Source organism: Coenobita brevimanus, chromosome 52 (genome assembly GCF_032717465.1).
Source record: "Coenobita brevimanus isolate Jiangsu-jjx chromosome 52, ASM3271746v2, whole genome shotgun sequence".
In the NCBI taxonomy this organism is placed as follows: domain Eukaryota; kingdom Metazoa; phylum Arthropoda; class Malacostraca; order Decapoda; family Coenobitidae; genus Coenobita; species Coenobita brevimanus.
In genome coordinates, this window is record NC_137005.1 from 8,203,812 (window position 1) to 8,218,955 (window position 15,144).

The window sequence follows — 15,144 nt, forward strand, 5'->3', positions numbered from 1 at the left end:
AAAATTCAGTGTATCAGCAACTGGGGTAAAGCTGAAATGATGATGATGATGATAATGATGATGATGATGATGATAATGATGATAATGACGATGATGATGATGATGATGTACAGCGTTTATTAATACCATCATTGTTCAGGAATATGCGGGCTGCTGACATGGCCTTCGTGGGACCTGGCCTAACCAATCTGATGAACCAGAACAAACTTTAGCCATAAGTTTGGCGAGGATTTCAAGGCAATCACGGAGTGGGGCCGTTTCTAGCCGATTTCTCCTGATGCCATTAAGAGCTTGCTGGGAGGGGCGGGGGAGGGGTAGGAAGAGGGAGAAGGGGGGAGGGGGAGGGAAGGGGAAAGGTGAGGAGGGGAAAGGACGGTACTGGAAGAAGGAAGAGTGAGAGGTGAGAAGGGAAGACGAGAGGAAAGAGGGGGTGGTGAGGAGGGGAGTTTGGTAGGGTAAGAGGAAAAAGGAGAAGGATGGTGGGGGAGAATGAGAGAGGGAGATGAGGACGGGGCGGGACGGGAATGGGAGGAAGAGTGAGCGGTGGGGAGGGAAGACGAGAGGAAAGAGGAGGTGGTGAGGATGGGAAGTTGGAAGGATAAGGAGAAAAAGAAGAGGTTAATAAGGGGAAAGGAGAGAGGAAGTTGGGGAGGGAGGGGAGGGGACGGGACGGGAAGGGGAGAATTAGTGAAAGGTGAGGAGGTGAGACGAGGGGAAAAGAGAGGTTGTAAGGAGGGGGGGTTGGAAAGGATGAGAGGAAAAAGGAGGGGGATGGTGGGGGGGAAAGGGAGAGGAAGGTATGAAGACAGAGGGGGTTGGAGATAAGATAGGAGAAATAGGGAAAGAGGAAAGAAGGAAGGTGGAGAGGAGGGGAGACGGGGAGAATGAATGGAGAGGGATGGTGGGGCGAGAAGGAAGAGGAGTGGGGTGGGAGAGGGTGGGAGAAGCCAGGGAAGATGGGAAAGGGAGAGGAGAGGTTAGGTGAGAAGTATAGGGAAATTGAGGGGAAAGGAGAGGTGGTAGGGAGGAGATATGTGAGGGTAGGAGAAGCGGGGGAGGTTAGGAGGGGAGAAGAAACGACAGGTTGGGAGGGGCGGGAGAGGATCAGGAGGAGGTAGGGAGGAGAGGGACGAAGGGGGAGGTAAATTGGGGAGGAGAAAGAAGGTAGGGAGATGAGGGGGGAGAGGAGAAGCGTGGCAAGGACGGTGTGGTGGGTGTGAACTGCGAGGGAGCTTACTGTTTGACCCCTCAGCTGCGTCTTGCCATCTGTGTGTGTGTGTGTGTGTGTGAGAGAGAGAGAGAGAGAGAGAGAGAGAGAGAGAGTGAGAGAGAGAGAGAGAAAGAGAGAGAGAGAGAGAGAGAGAGAGAGAGAGAGAGAGAGAGAGAGAGAGAGAGAGAGAACAAAAACTCCAAGCTCCTTCATCACAACTAATCTCCATTCCAAACCTCCCTCCCACGTATATGAAGGAATGTGTCTTGGATTGGCAGAAGGGAATGGGAGTTTGGATGGAGAGGCTGTCTGGTTGCGGCAAAAATCGAGTGAAATTTTAACTCTTTGGTCAACGAGAAAGGAATACAATGAGGGTTTTCAGAAGCTGTGGTTTGATATGGAGTCTGGGAGGTTTTGTGGCATCATTGGTCTACATGATTACACACACACACACACACACACACACACACACACACACACACACACACACACACACACACACACACACACACACACACACACACACACACACACACACACACACACACACACGATTAAAAAGCAAGCACAATGAACACAGCCACAAGATAAGTTTTTTATTTTCATTTCCACATATATAGGTACTCCTTATCACATGACCTTTGGAGAGGCCTGGGGTAATGAAGGGGTTAAGCTGCACTAGGTCACGCAGCTGTATTAGGTCACGTATTGAAAGCTAGGTCATGTATGCAAATTAACTTCAGTACCACGGCAATTCCCCCCACACACACGCACACTATTTTATGCATATTTCCGTCATATAATTTGTCTATCGAGAAATTATTATACTTTGCTGCCTCCAGACGATTTTTCTTACTATAACCAGACGATTATATTTTTTTGCGAGGCCATTTGTTACTTACTATTGCGAACTTTTTTTTTTTTTTAATTTCCTGTACCAGATTTTTTTCCTGTCACCACCACACTGTTTTAATCAGTTCAGGGGAAAGCTTTTGTAGCGAAGGGGATGAGAAAGTAGTAGTAGTAGTGATGGTGGTGGTGGTAGTAGTAGTAGTAGTGGTGATAGTAGTAGTAGTAAGTGTGGTAGCATTTTCCCTCCTTCAGGCTAGGATTGAACTCGCATTCTTTCGGAGAGCAAACTAGTTCTTAACCACTTGACGTTTACGGAGGCGGCAGAGTTAAGAGGAGAGAGGGTGGAGGAGGGAGAAGGGAGAGGGGGAGGGATAGGGAGGGGGTGGGGAGGGAGGTGGGAGGGGGGTGGGGAGGGCGGTGAGGACACAGAGCCAAGGACATCAATCATAACCCAGCTGTTACCACTGTCCCAAGCACTCCCCCCACCCCCTATCACCCCTCTCTCCCAGCCTCCTAGCACCCCAACCCCTACCTCCCCTCCCCCAATCTCCTAGCTCTCCCCTCCCCTAATCTCCTAGCTCTCCCCTCTACTCCATACCCCCCCTCCCTTCCATTTTCCTAGCACTCTCCCCGACCCCTTACTCCCCCTCCCTCCTAGTCTTCCATCACCTACCCCTCCAAATCCCTCTACCCTCCCCTGGCTTCTCCCCTCCTTCTGTCTTCCCCAACTCCAAATCCTCTCCCCTCCACCTGCCTTCCTTCCCCCTTCCTCCCTTTCACTCATCCCCCCTTCTATATCCCCGTCCTCAGATCCTCTCCCCCCCACTTCCCTTCCTTCTCACTTCTTCCTTTCCTCTCCTCCCCACTTTCTTCCTCCTCCTCCTTCCCTTCTCCTTGTGTCTCTCCCTCCTTGTGCAACTGGCCTTAATATTCACGATACACACCTGTCACACAACACACACACACACACACACACACACACACACACACACACACACACACACACACACACACAAACCAGCGAGGGGAACACTAAATTAAAACAAAAGGAAGAGCCTAAATAAGGAGAACATTGCAGCAAGGAGATGAAGACAGGGGAGGTGGGAGTGTTGGGTGAATTACGTATCCTTAACACTGCCCCTGTTTTGATTTAGCCTGAGGACAAGCACACCACATGGACGGTCGTGCTGTATGTTCTAGTATTTTGACATACTTTGCTACTTTCTTAAAATATTCCGTGCTGTTTTTAGAGGGATATTGTGTGTACTTTCGCTGTCTTCGTTGTTGTATAGAAGGTGTGATGTTTTGCTGTGTGTGTGTCTGTGTGTGTGAACGGTATAACTCGAACAGTATTGATTTTATTGATTTGATTTTTAACCTAACTCTGTAGAAACTTTGAGGGGCAGCATATTTTTTTTTATTTTTTTACGGAACGGTCAAAGGTCGTAGATCACACGGCAAGGTAAATTTAATCAGTTTTCATCCCATTTGGGTCACACTTGGTGGACGAGTTGAGGGTAAGGCAAAAGTGAAGGGATTTGATATTTTCTTTATTTTCACTTATCTTCTATTTTATCAACATTCTCTTCGACATCTTCTGTACTTCCTTTTGGTCCTTCATTTTCTGACACCCAAGGGCAGGCCAGGCAGTGGGACCGTCCTGGTGTGTGTTCTGGTATTGCTGAATCTGTATTTTAGTATTTGGCAGGACTCGGACGTATTTGGCCGTTTTGAAGGTATTTTATTTGTATTCTTATTTTCATTTATATTGTCCCTCTTTTCATACTCATAATCTTCGTCGTCGTCATCTCAGTCTTGTGTTTGTTTCGTCCTTCCCTCACTCTAGGACAAACCCGCCACTGGGACGGTCCCGCTGTTTACTTTGGCTATTTTTGATTGCCGTTTATACCTTAGCACACGATGAGAATGTGTTTGGCTCTCTAAAGGTGGTATGTTGTCTTTATCTTCTCTCTCAGGGTTTGTTTTCCTAATTGCCTTTACCTGCTCTGTGGTTTTATTTTCTTTATCACGTTTGTTTTCATAATTGTCTTTGGATTCATCGTATTTCTCGAGTATCTTAATATACAGTAGAAAGATGGGTTGATAGAAAGAGATAGACATAGATTTATCGATATGTTGAGGACGTTGCAAGATCACTTTTATATACATTCCATTCCTAATACGAGTCATATAAAATTCACACAGCATTTCCACAAAAACACTTCATATATTACGCACGACACAGACGCATGACTTTGTACTGCTTAATATCCTGTTGATGTTGGACAGTTGCTGGGGGCGTCGGTATTACTGCAAAAAAAGAAAGACTAAATCCATTTCATCAGGGACATGTGCTTGGCTAATTTAGGAAGGCCAAACAACTTAATCTGATGAGTGGATGTTGCAGCTGCGTATTAATATTGCACCGCGTCTACCTCACACATAGGGCCAATCTGTTACTTCCCCCCCTCGACTCATCACATCAGAGAGAGTTATTATGGACTGAGAAACACACTGCCTTTTACAGCTTAGAAAGGTTAGCTAGCAGAGGGCAGGAAGCAGAGCAGAGGTGGTGGAATATTAGGCGAACTTTTGCCAGTGACTGTGCTTTTGGATTTTCCTTCACCTGCCCTTGAGAAAAACGCTAAGAGGTTTGCGTGTGTTTGTTGTTCATGTTTTTTTTTTCCTTCTTTTCCCCTCCATTCAGCTCTTATGTTTGTATGCTTGTTTCCTTGATTGAGATGTTTATAGGTTTTTCTTGTTTATTGTTTCTTTAGTTCATGTTGGTAGAGATGTTTTTTTTCTTTATCTTTGTTCTTCGTTTCTAAAAATTGTCGCTGTCACCAAACACCAGTGATTAATATGAACTCTTAAAAATCTATATATTGTACGTGTTTGCATATTGTGTGTGTGTGTGTGTCAGAGAGAGAGAGAGAGAGAGAGAGAGAGAGAGAGAGAGAGAGAGAGAGAGAGAGAGAGGCGATGGTGGGGGAAAGCAGAGGAGAGGAGAGAGGCGGGGGGAGGATGGATGAAGGGAGGGAGGGAAGGAGGGAGGGATGAAGGGACGGAGGGAGGGAGAGTGTGTATGTACTGTATTGTAGACGTCAGCGTGTGTGTGTGTGTGTGTGTGTGTGACCGACCACAAAGACACACAGGACGAACCAATCCAAGTTAATGGTCCTTATTCAGAGCTGGTGTGGTCGCAAGGGGGCGCTTTGGCTCCCCCTCCCCCCCCTCTCTCTCTCTCTCCCCCCCTCTCTCTCTCTCTCTCTCTCTCTCTCTCTCTACCAGAAATAGACCCCGAAGTTATAGAAAATTAAATATTCGTCAGATGTATAGAATTATATATATGGAAGAATTATAGATTGTTATATAAACCCCCAACTATACAGAGCTACGCTATACACCTACACATATACGGTACATACTCTTACACATACTCTAACACCTGCTTGAACAGAGGACGCACACATGTAAACGTAAACACACGACCACGAACATATTCACACGTGCACTTTTTCGTACGTGGCACATATTAAAGCGCGCGCGCGCGCACACACACACACACACACACACACACACACACACACACACACACACACACACACACACACACACACACACACACACACACACACACACACACACACACACACACACCAAAAGTTACACATATTACACAACCCCAACGAGGCACCAATATCAAATCGTTCTAGAATTTCTGCAGTGAAGGAGACGCCAATTTGGGACGTGGAAGGCGATGTGGTGGTGTTGTGTGTGTGTGTGTGTGTGTGTGTGTGTGTGAACTTGCGACATCTTCGAGGCGAAATACGCGAGGAAGGGCGGTGGTGTAATGGCTGCAAGATTGGAGTCTGATGGAAATGCCTGATAATTGCCGACCAAGACACAAGGTTGCAATGTTGAAGAAGTTGCAGATGTTGATATAGTGCAAGGGAGGAATTATATTTATTGTTATATTATTCGTTTGCAGTTAAAATTACAGGTTAAAGGGATATTGGAAATTAATTGGGGATGCGTGATATTTTATAGCCAAGGCGCTGGGTCGTGAAGGACTCGAAGGTGCAGTTGTATGTAAATGAATAATATCGACGATGCATGTTCAGTTTTGGAAGCTAGTGTCAAAATGTAAAATGAATGCCTAAATGAATAGTGGAACACGATGGAAGTAAATGATAAATGCTAAGATGACATTATAAAAGAAATTGTAAATGTAACAGTGACAGAAGACTCCATAAAAAAAGGAGATAGTGTACTTTTATCCCATTAAAAGTGTGTAAATTAAGGCACTTATTTGACAAGATATGGGGTTAAAGCATAAGTCGTCTGTCGGGAGCTAGAGTACAGTGCCCCGTCGTAAGTGTGTAAGTGTGTAAAAAGAATAAAGAAAAGTAAAGGGGGAAAGAAAAAGAAAAACATAATGTTCCTAGATAATATTTGGCCTCAAGATCACTGCCTCTGTTATATTAAAGAGATTGAGAGTGATATTGAAGGGAGAGTGAGGAATGGGGTGGGGAAATCTTATTAAATTTCTCTTATAGCAAAATAAATAAGGTTATGTTGATGGTGATATTGGAAGGTGGTGGAGGTATCTTGTAATTGTCGACTCGTTACCTGCTCTGAGAAAAGAAAGTTTGAATTATCATTAAATTTTGATTGTTACTCGAATGAAAATGGAAAAGGTGGAATGAAGATGGAAAAGGTGGAATGAAAATGGAAAAAGAATGAAAATGGAAAAGGTGGAATGAATATAGAAAAGGTAGAAGGAAAACAGAAAAGGAAGAATGAAAATGGAAAAGGTGGAACGAAAATGGAAAAGGTAGGAGTCACTAATAAAATCCTGCAAAAGTGATATTAATTCCAGTAAAACGGAGATGATGAAATGGAGATAGATGAAAAAGCGATAGATAAAATTTTTGTTGGTCGCCTCATGGCTGCTAAACGCTAATTTTCTCATTGCTCTTACGTTATTCTCATTCTTGCTACTTCCAGACGATTTTATTCAGCTCACGAGAGGGGTTTGAAGAAGACTGTACGGCCCGTATTCTGGTGGTTGTGAACGCTTCCTAACACCTTTTCCCAAGCGATTTATTTTGCATGTTACCCCATACTGTCCTCTTCTGTGTTATATAAATTCTTCTAATGTGGCCACACTGTATCAACAGCATACGAAAAAATGATAACCAGTCATATCCATAACTAAATCGTCAACGAAGAGGTGTTAGGGGGTCTTCTCAAACGACGAGAGTACGGGCCTGTATCTAACCATCTAGTCTGAAAATAAAAGAAAATAAGAAAATAAGAAAAATCGCATTGAGAGAAAAATCAGAAGACATCCTCATTGTGATAGGCTTAATCCCCTCAATGTGGTTACCTGTTACTTAATTGACGTGCTCCTTGACTGACGTGTACCTTGACTGACGTGCTCCCTGACTGATGTGTACCTTGACTGACGTGTTCCTTGATTGACGTGTTCCCCGCCTCTCCTGCCTGCCAGTGACGCGTTCCTTGCCTGGGTTTCATTAGAAGGGAGTGTGAGAGATATTACTTCTCTCTCTAACTTCCGTCTCTTTCACACATTTATTGGCACTTTCCGGCTCAGTTCACATTTATTGTCGTCCTTCCATGCTCAGTCTGCCCCTGCCCACCCTTCCCTTCCCCTCATACCCCCCTCCCCAGCCTTTCCCTCCCCCACATTCCCCCTCCCCACCTTTCCCTTACCTCCCCTCTACCTCTTCCCCCTTCCTCTTCCCCTTCCTCCCTCCTTTCTTTCCTATATTTCTTCCCTTATATTCTACCTCCACCTTTCTCCCCTCTCCTCATCATCTCCCCTCCTCCCTCACCTCTTACCTAATCATCCCCTCCCCTCCCCTCCCTCACTACCTCTTATCCCTGCCTCTACACCTCTTCCCCTACCTTACATGCCCCCATCCCCCCCACCAGGCCTCCTCATGCTTCTTTACCTTCACTGCCTACCCCACCTCCATACGTCTCCTCCTACCCTTATCCCCCTATACTTTTCCCTCCACTCCTCCTCACACCTCTCCCTCGAACGCAACCCCCACTTCATCGCTTACACACCTTTTTCTACCTCTCCCCTCATCTCCCCCACTCATCTCGCTACCCCTCCAATTCTGCCCCCTTACATCTTTTAACTCTCTCTAGCCTTCCCCTACGCTTGTTACAACACCCACCCTATATCTTCCACCCCCCCCCTCCCGACAGCTGTCTCTCTCTCTCTCTCTCTCTCTCTCTCTCTCTCTCTCTCTCTCCCCTCCCTCGTCACACATCCCCTAAATTATTTTCCTTCCCACATATTTCCCTCTCCCGCGCCGGCCACACTTCTCCCCTACCTTTCACTCCTTACCCCGTTCTCCCCAACATCTTCACATTCCCCCTCCCACCCCTTTCACATCCACCCATGTACCGTTCTCCCCTACCTTTCCCCTTCCTCTCCCGCCCCTCGCACACCTCCACTCCCCCCTCTCACACCTCCACTCCCCCCTCTCACACCTCCACTCCCCCCTCTCACACCTCCACTCCCCCCTCTCACACTTCCACTCCCCCCACTCCAGTTCGAGGTAGGAGCTTATATGAGACTTGAAGGTATTTTCTCGGTATGTGGTTGATTGTGGAAAGACATGAGTGAAGTTATGAGGAAGTGCAGTTGTACACACACACACACACACACACACACACACAGATAGATAGATAGATAGATAGATAGAGAGAGAGAGAGAGAGAGAGAGAGAGAGAGAGAGAGAGAGAGAGAGAGAGAGAGAGATGAGAATGATAATTAATGATCCCAGTTTCTTTACCAGCATTGTGGAGGTAGACAGATAAAGATAGACAGACAGACAGATAGATAGATAGATAGATAGAAAAAAGACAGACCGATAGACAAATAGATAAACTGCCATTTTTAGGAAGTCGATCATAACATTTTAAGAAGTGTTGGCAGAATGTGGAAAAATATATTAGGAATTTATTTTTTTCTTTACTGTGTGACATGCAGGTATTAGTAATTAGTGGAGAGGTATATGAGAGAAGGGGATGCGAGCTGGGGGGAGGGCAGCGAAATGGCGGGGGACATGGTGGCGATTTGTTTGTGGTCACCCGTTGTGCATGTCCTAGTATGTGGCATCTAGATATTTAGAGTATAATTATTTTTTTTCCTGTATTTGTTGTAAAAAGAAAATATAATGGAAGAAAATGGATTATGTAAGGTATGTTGTACACCTGAGACTATTTTATGGTTCTTGACTTCCTCTCCCTCGAGTGAACTACGAGTGAAGTGTGTGTGTGTGTGTGTGTGTGTGTGTGTGTGTGTGTGTGTGTGTGTGTGGTAGAAGTAGAGTTAGTGCTGCAAGTGGAAACATCAATTAAGTCAACATCTTACCCATTAACATCCACCACCCCTTTTAGCCTCGTCGGTGTGGGGGCTGGAGCGTCACACAAAGGACCCTGAGACCTCACCAATTTAGCGCCATGCGTCACCTTTTTACGAGTGCCGCATTATGCTTTTGTTATAACGCCCCGTGACGCATGGCTCTGCTCTCTCCATGAATTACCGTCACTTTGCTGGGTGGAGGGGGAGGGGGGCCTTGTTTTTTTCCTTTCATTTTTTTTATTCATCGTGCAGCCGGACTGAGGTAATAGATTTTCTTGCCCTGCACATCGCTCTCTCTCTTTGCCTGACATACTCGGTTTTAATGCAGGATAGATTGGCTGCTGGAGGGAGGGGGACGGATCTCTTTTTGGTGTGTGTGTGTGTGTGTGTGTGTGTGTGTGTGTGTGTGTGTGTGAAGGGGAGGGGATGGGGGCAAAGGGAAAATATTGTGATGAGAGAGAGAGAGAAACGTGGACGAAAGGAAGTTACTAAGGATAATGTGATACGAAGGGTTAAAGTGAGGCTTAGTAATAATAATAATAATAATAATAATAATAATAATAATAATAATAATCCATGCATCAATCCATCCATCCATCCATCATCCAATCCTATGTTGCCCCATGAGGAGTGTAGGAGCCTGGGGTTAGGCAAGTTGGTCATGACATTTAAGATGAGAGTGAAAATAATAATAATGATAATAATAATAATAATAATAATAATAATAATAATAATAATAATACCAAGGACGATAAGCATGACAAAGTAACAGTAACAGTGCTCCTTGACACAGCTCACCTAAATCAAACGAAATCTATGACCATTTTCCCACCGCCCTCTCTACCCCTCCCTCTGCAGGTGGAGAGCACGGACGGGTGTTGGCAGAGCAAACACAAGGTCGGGGTTGGCAAAAAGACAAGGGATTGATTTCAGTGGCGTTCCTTTTGTTCCTCTCTGTGCGGGGGGTTGGTAGGATTTCTCTCAGCTGAGCAAAATCGTCATGTGTGTGTGTTGGCAGAGAAAATACAAGGTCGGGGTTGTCAAAAAGATAAGGGATTGATTTCCGTGGCCTTCCTTTTGTTCCCTTCTCTACGGGGTTTGGTGATTCTGTTGGTTGGTAGGATTTCTCACAGGTGAAGAAATCGTCTGAGTAGAATTTCATGGTGCCTTATAAAACAATGGATTTTACTGTAGATATGTTTTGACCCCCTTGGCTGTTGGGGTTTCTCTTAGCTGAGCAAAATCGTCTTATGTTTAAGTCCTTGATGCCTCCAACACTACAGCAGGCGCGTAGCACCCGTCTAGCAACATACTCCCATCCCTTTCCTGTCCGGCCCTTTTATGCAAGAATTAAATGTTACTTCCAGTCCTTCATGTATGCAATAGTTTAACTCTGGAACTGTCTTCCTCTGTCTGTATTTCCAGCTGCCTTTGACCTCCAGTCTTCTAAAAGCAGTGTCCAGGAATCTCGAAATGAACGGATCTTAAATTTGGCTCCCACTTATTTTTTTTTCCTCGGAGGGAATAATCTTTGGTTCTTTTTCCCTTGCGTTAAAAAAATAAAGATACGCTTAACCCTTTATAGCTGCCGTTCTTCTTGTTATCTACGCAAAATCGTCTGGCGTAAATCTGAAAAATATCCAAATGAATCAGTAGCAGCAGAAGGATTAAACTCTGCTTGGTGGAAGACGGAATTATACTGTAGACGGGGTGTTGGCAGAGCAGACAGAGATCGAGTGTGGCAAAAAAGATGATTGATTCGCATGATTGCTTTTTGCTCCTCTACGTACGGTCAGCGCCAAAAGTCCTGTTGCCTGCTCTCTCTCTCTCTCTCTCTCAACTTGGAAAATCAGTCTCATAAAACCTCACCTAATCCATAACTAAATACATTCATCAGTGTCGGTTGCTAAGAATTGAAGAAAGAAGCAAGAGAGGCGACAGGACTTTTGATACCTCCTGTACGGGTTATATGAGGCTCTAATTATCAGTTTAAGCCTTTTGACAATCGAAATAATATTGCTCAGTGTCAGAGAAAATACAATACTGATGGAAGAAAGACAGGATTGACCAAAGAGTGTAATTTCTGTGTCGCCATGTGCTGTTCTTTGTATGGGCTTGATAATAATATACTCTGTTCACCTTAACTTGGCCCAGAGTTTCGTCCTTTTGCAACTAATTTAACCTAGAGGCAGAAAAAGACATTATCAACTCTACTTCCTTTCCACAGGCGTTCTTTGTGACCAGCATCATGTTCTAGTATTAATCTGTTGGTACAACTCAGCATCCAGGAGGGAGAGTTACCCTAAACCACGACAGAATAAAAAGAGTAAGGAAATATCTGTCATGCTGGGAAGTGTGTTTGCTTAAAATCCTTTGACTGCCCCGGGGTAAAGTAAAAGTTGCTTAATGGCAGACAGATTAAAGAAGCAGTGTTAGCAGGGCAAACAGGAAGCAAGAGTCGACAAAAGATAATGAATATGCTGGTTTGACTCTGACTTGGCCTAAAATTGCCATCTCCCCATCGTGAACGCAGAGTTATAGCAATAGATTAGCACCAGAATATGATGCTAGTCACGAAGAGGTGCTATGGAAAGAAGGTAGAGCCATAGTATTGTCTTATTAGCCATTGAATTTCACGAAGTAGGCTGCAAAAGGACGAAAATCTTGACCAAGCTAAGACGAAATGAGTGTAGGGTAAGTGTAATTTCCGCGGTGCCTTGCGTTACTCTCTGGCGAGTTTTGCGAGGCTAGAATGATCTGTGAGTATACCCTGTGAATCCGATGGTGATGGACAAGGAACACGTTTAAGAAGAGTTATTTATGTCATGCAGAACGACACCTGGCCCACCCCTTTCCCGTTCTCACTCCCCTTGGTCTTCAGTCAGGCGTTTGGGATTACCTTAAGCTGGTCGGGGTTAAAAGGGGGAGGAAGGGAGCTGTGGAGGAGGCGAGGGAAAGGATGGGAAGAAGATGCGATAAGAGAGAGAGAGAGAGAGAGAGAGAGAGAGAGAGAGAGGAGGTGAAGAAGGAAGAAGGGAAAAAAAGGAATGAAAAGGAGATGATGGTGATGACAGTGTTGATGAAATTAATGATGATGATGGTGATGATGATGGTGATAACGAGGAGCAAGGGGAGGAGGAAGAAGTTGAGGAAAATGAAAATGAAAAGATGGCAGAGAGAAAGTGAGAAAATGAAAGCAAGGGAGGGTTGGAAGGGAGAGCCACAGGATAAGGAGAAAAATGTGGGGAAACGGAAAATGAAATTGAGAAATGTATTGAGGGAGGGGTGACTGGAAATGTGGTGGGAAACAGAGAGAGAGAGAGAGAGAGAGAGAGAGAGAGAGGAAAGGGGAATGACTCTCTCTCTCTCTCTCGCACACACAAGAGGAAACCAGTGGCGCGAGAGGCAATTAGAGTTTAATACATAAAGATGAATGGGAGAGAAGGGCAAGACGAAGGCAAGGGATGAGAGAGGGAGAGAGAGAGAGACACACACACACACACACAGAGAGAGAGAGAGAGAGAGAGAGACACACACACACACACACACACACACACACACACACACACACACACACACACACACACACACACACACACACACACACACACACACGCTTGAAATGATCGATATAGTTCCTTGTTAGATCGAACCTCCCATCCAATGACTTTACAGATCAAACCTTCGTGATTTTAGGCCCCAGTTCAATAGTTCTTTTACCGTAACCTTGCCCAGATTTTTCCCCTATGCTGTTGATTCCATGAAGCTTAATGGCAGAATAAGACAATACTTTGGCTCTACATCCTTCTCATAGCACCTCTTCGTGACTAGCATTCGTATTCTTGTGTTACGTATTCAAGATGGAGATGGAAAATGTAAGCCAAGTTAGAGTAAAAGTGCTATAGCAATCATTGACCCCTTCACCTCGACCTGTATTCTCGTCGGTGAAGGAAGCTCCGTAACACCTTTTCCTAAGCGATTTAGTTTGCTGGTTACACCTTACTGTCTTTTTCCGTGAGACATAAATAATTTCAACATCGCCATACTCGGCATAGATAACGTGCACAGGGCTATTAACGAGCTGTATCCAGAAATAAATCGCTAAGGAAGACGTGCTAGGGTGCCTTCTTACCCGACCAAGGGGTTAGTAAAAGCTAGATCTAACCTTACCAGTTCCAACAGTCTCTCCTAAGCTGAATAAAATCTTCTGGAAATAGTAAAGATATAAGGATGTTAATTTACTAAAGGAATAAAACCCCTGTACTTTGTTGGCTTCCAGTGTGTAAGTGTGAATGTACGTGAGCGTGAGACCGTTTGTGGAGGTATGTTAAAAGCAGTTCAGATGTGGAAGTGTGTGTGTAATTCACCGGGTCGGTCAGTATCACTTGATGGTCGTGATGGTCAGCTTTTACCCTCCCGGAAGGGAGCTGAGAGCTCATATAGTCCGATCTAAGGGCAAGGCTGTGACCTTCACACACGCACACATCTGTCCCCTTGCTCCAGGGGGACAGTAACCACCCACTTCGTCAGTGAAACTTTTCGCAACCTGAGCGAGGCGCGAACTCCCGTCCACCAGTTGGCAAGCGGGAACGTTACCACTGCACCAGCGAGCGGTGTGTGTGTGTGTGTGTGTGTGTGTGTGTGTGTGTGTGTGTGGTAGTTGGGTTTATGTATGTTGACCTGTGAGTGTATTTTCTTTGGTGTATACATGGATGTGTGTGTATGTCAACACGTATGGTTGTCTGTGTATGTAAATTTTGTGTGTACTTATGTGTGTGTGTGTGTGTGTGTGTGTGTGTGTGTGTGTGTGTGTGTGTGTGTGTGTGTGTGTGTGTGTGTGTGAATTTTGTAGTCGGGTTTGTGTATGTTGACCTGTGAGTGTTTTATCTTTGGTGTATACATGGATGAGTGTGTATGTCAACACGTATGGATGTCTGTGTATGTAAATTTTGTGTGTACGTATGTGTGTGTGGAGGCCTTGTTCGAGATTTATTTATTTATTTACTGTATATGCTTTTCATTGTTGATTTTTAAATAAAGAAAATAATTTGGTGTTAGGTGAAGGAAATGAATGATACATAAGTGTGATAAAAGCGATAAAGTTACCCCCTTTCTATTTGTGTATCTTAACGTACGTACATGTGTGTGTCTGTATGTACGTGTGTGTGTGTGTGTTTAATTCACCGGGTCGGTCAGGATCACTTGATGGTCGTGCTCGTCAGCTTTTACCCTCCCGGAAGGGAGCTGAGAGCTCATATAGTCCGATCTAAGGGCAAGGCTGTGACCTTCACACACGCACACACCCGTCCCTTTGCTCAAGGGGGACAGTAACCACCCACTTCGTCAGTGAAACTTTTCGCAACCTGAGCGAGGCGCGAACTCCCGTCCACCAGTTGGCAGGCGAGAACGTTACCACTGCACCAGTGTGTGTGTGTGTGTGTGTGTGTGTGTGTGTGTGTGTGTGTGTGTGTGTGGGTGTGTGGGTGCTTGCGTGCGTGTGTTAAAAGCAACATTTTTTCGGCTTATAAATTGCGAGTAATGGATTGGTATGTTTTTATCCCCAAGTAGCAAGTGTGGGAAGGAATTTATATGCTTAGTGCTACTCTTCGATCCTGTGTGTGTGTGTGTGTGTGTGTGTGTGTGTGAGGGAGGGAGGATGTTTGCACGGAGAGTG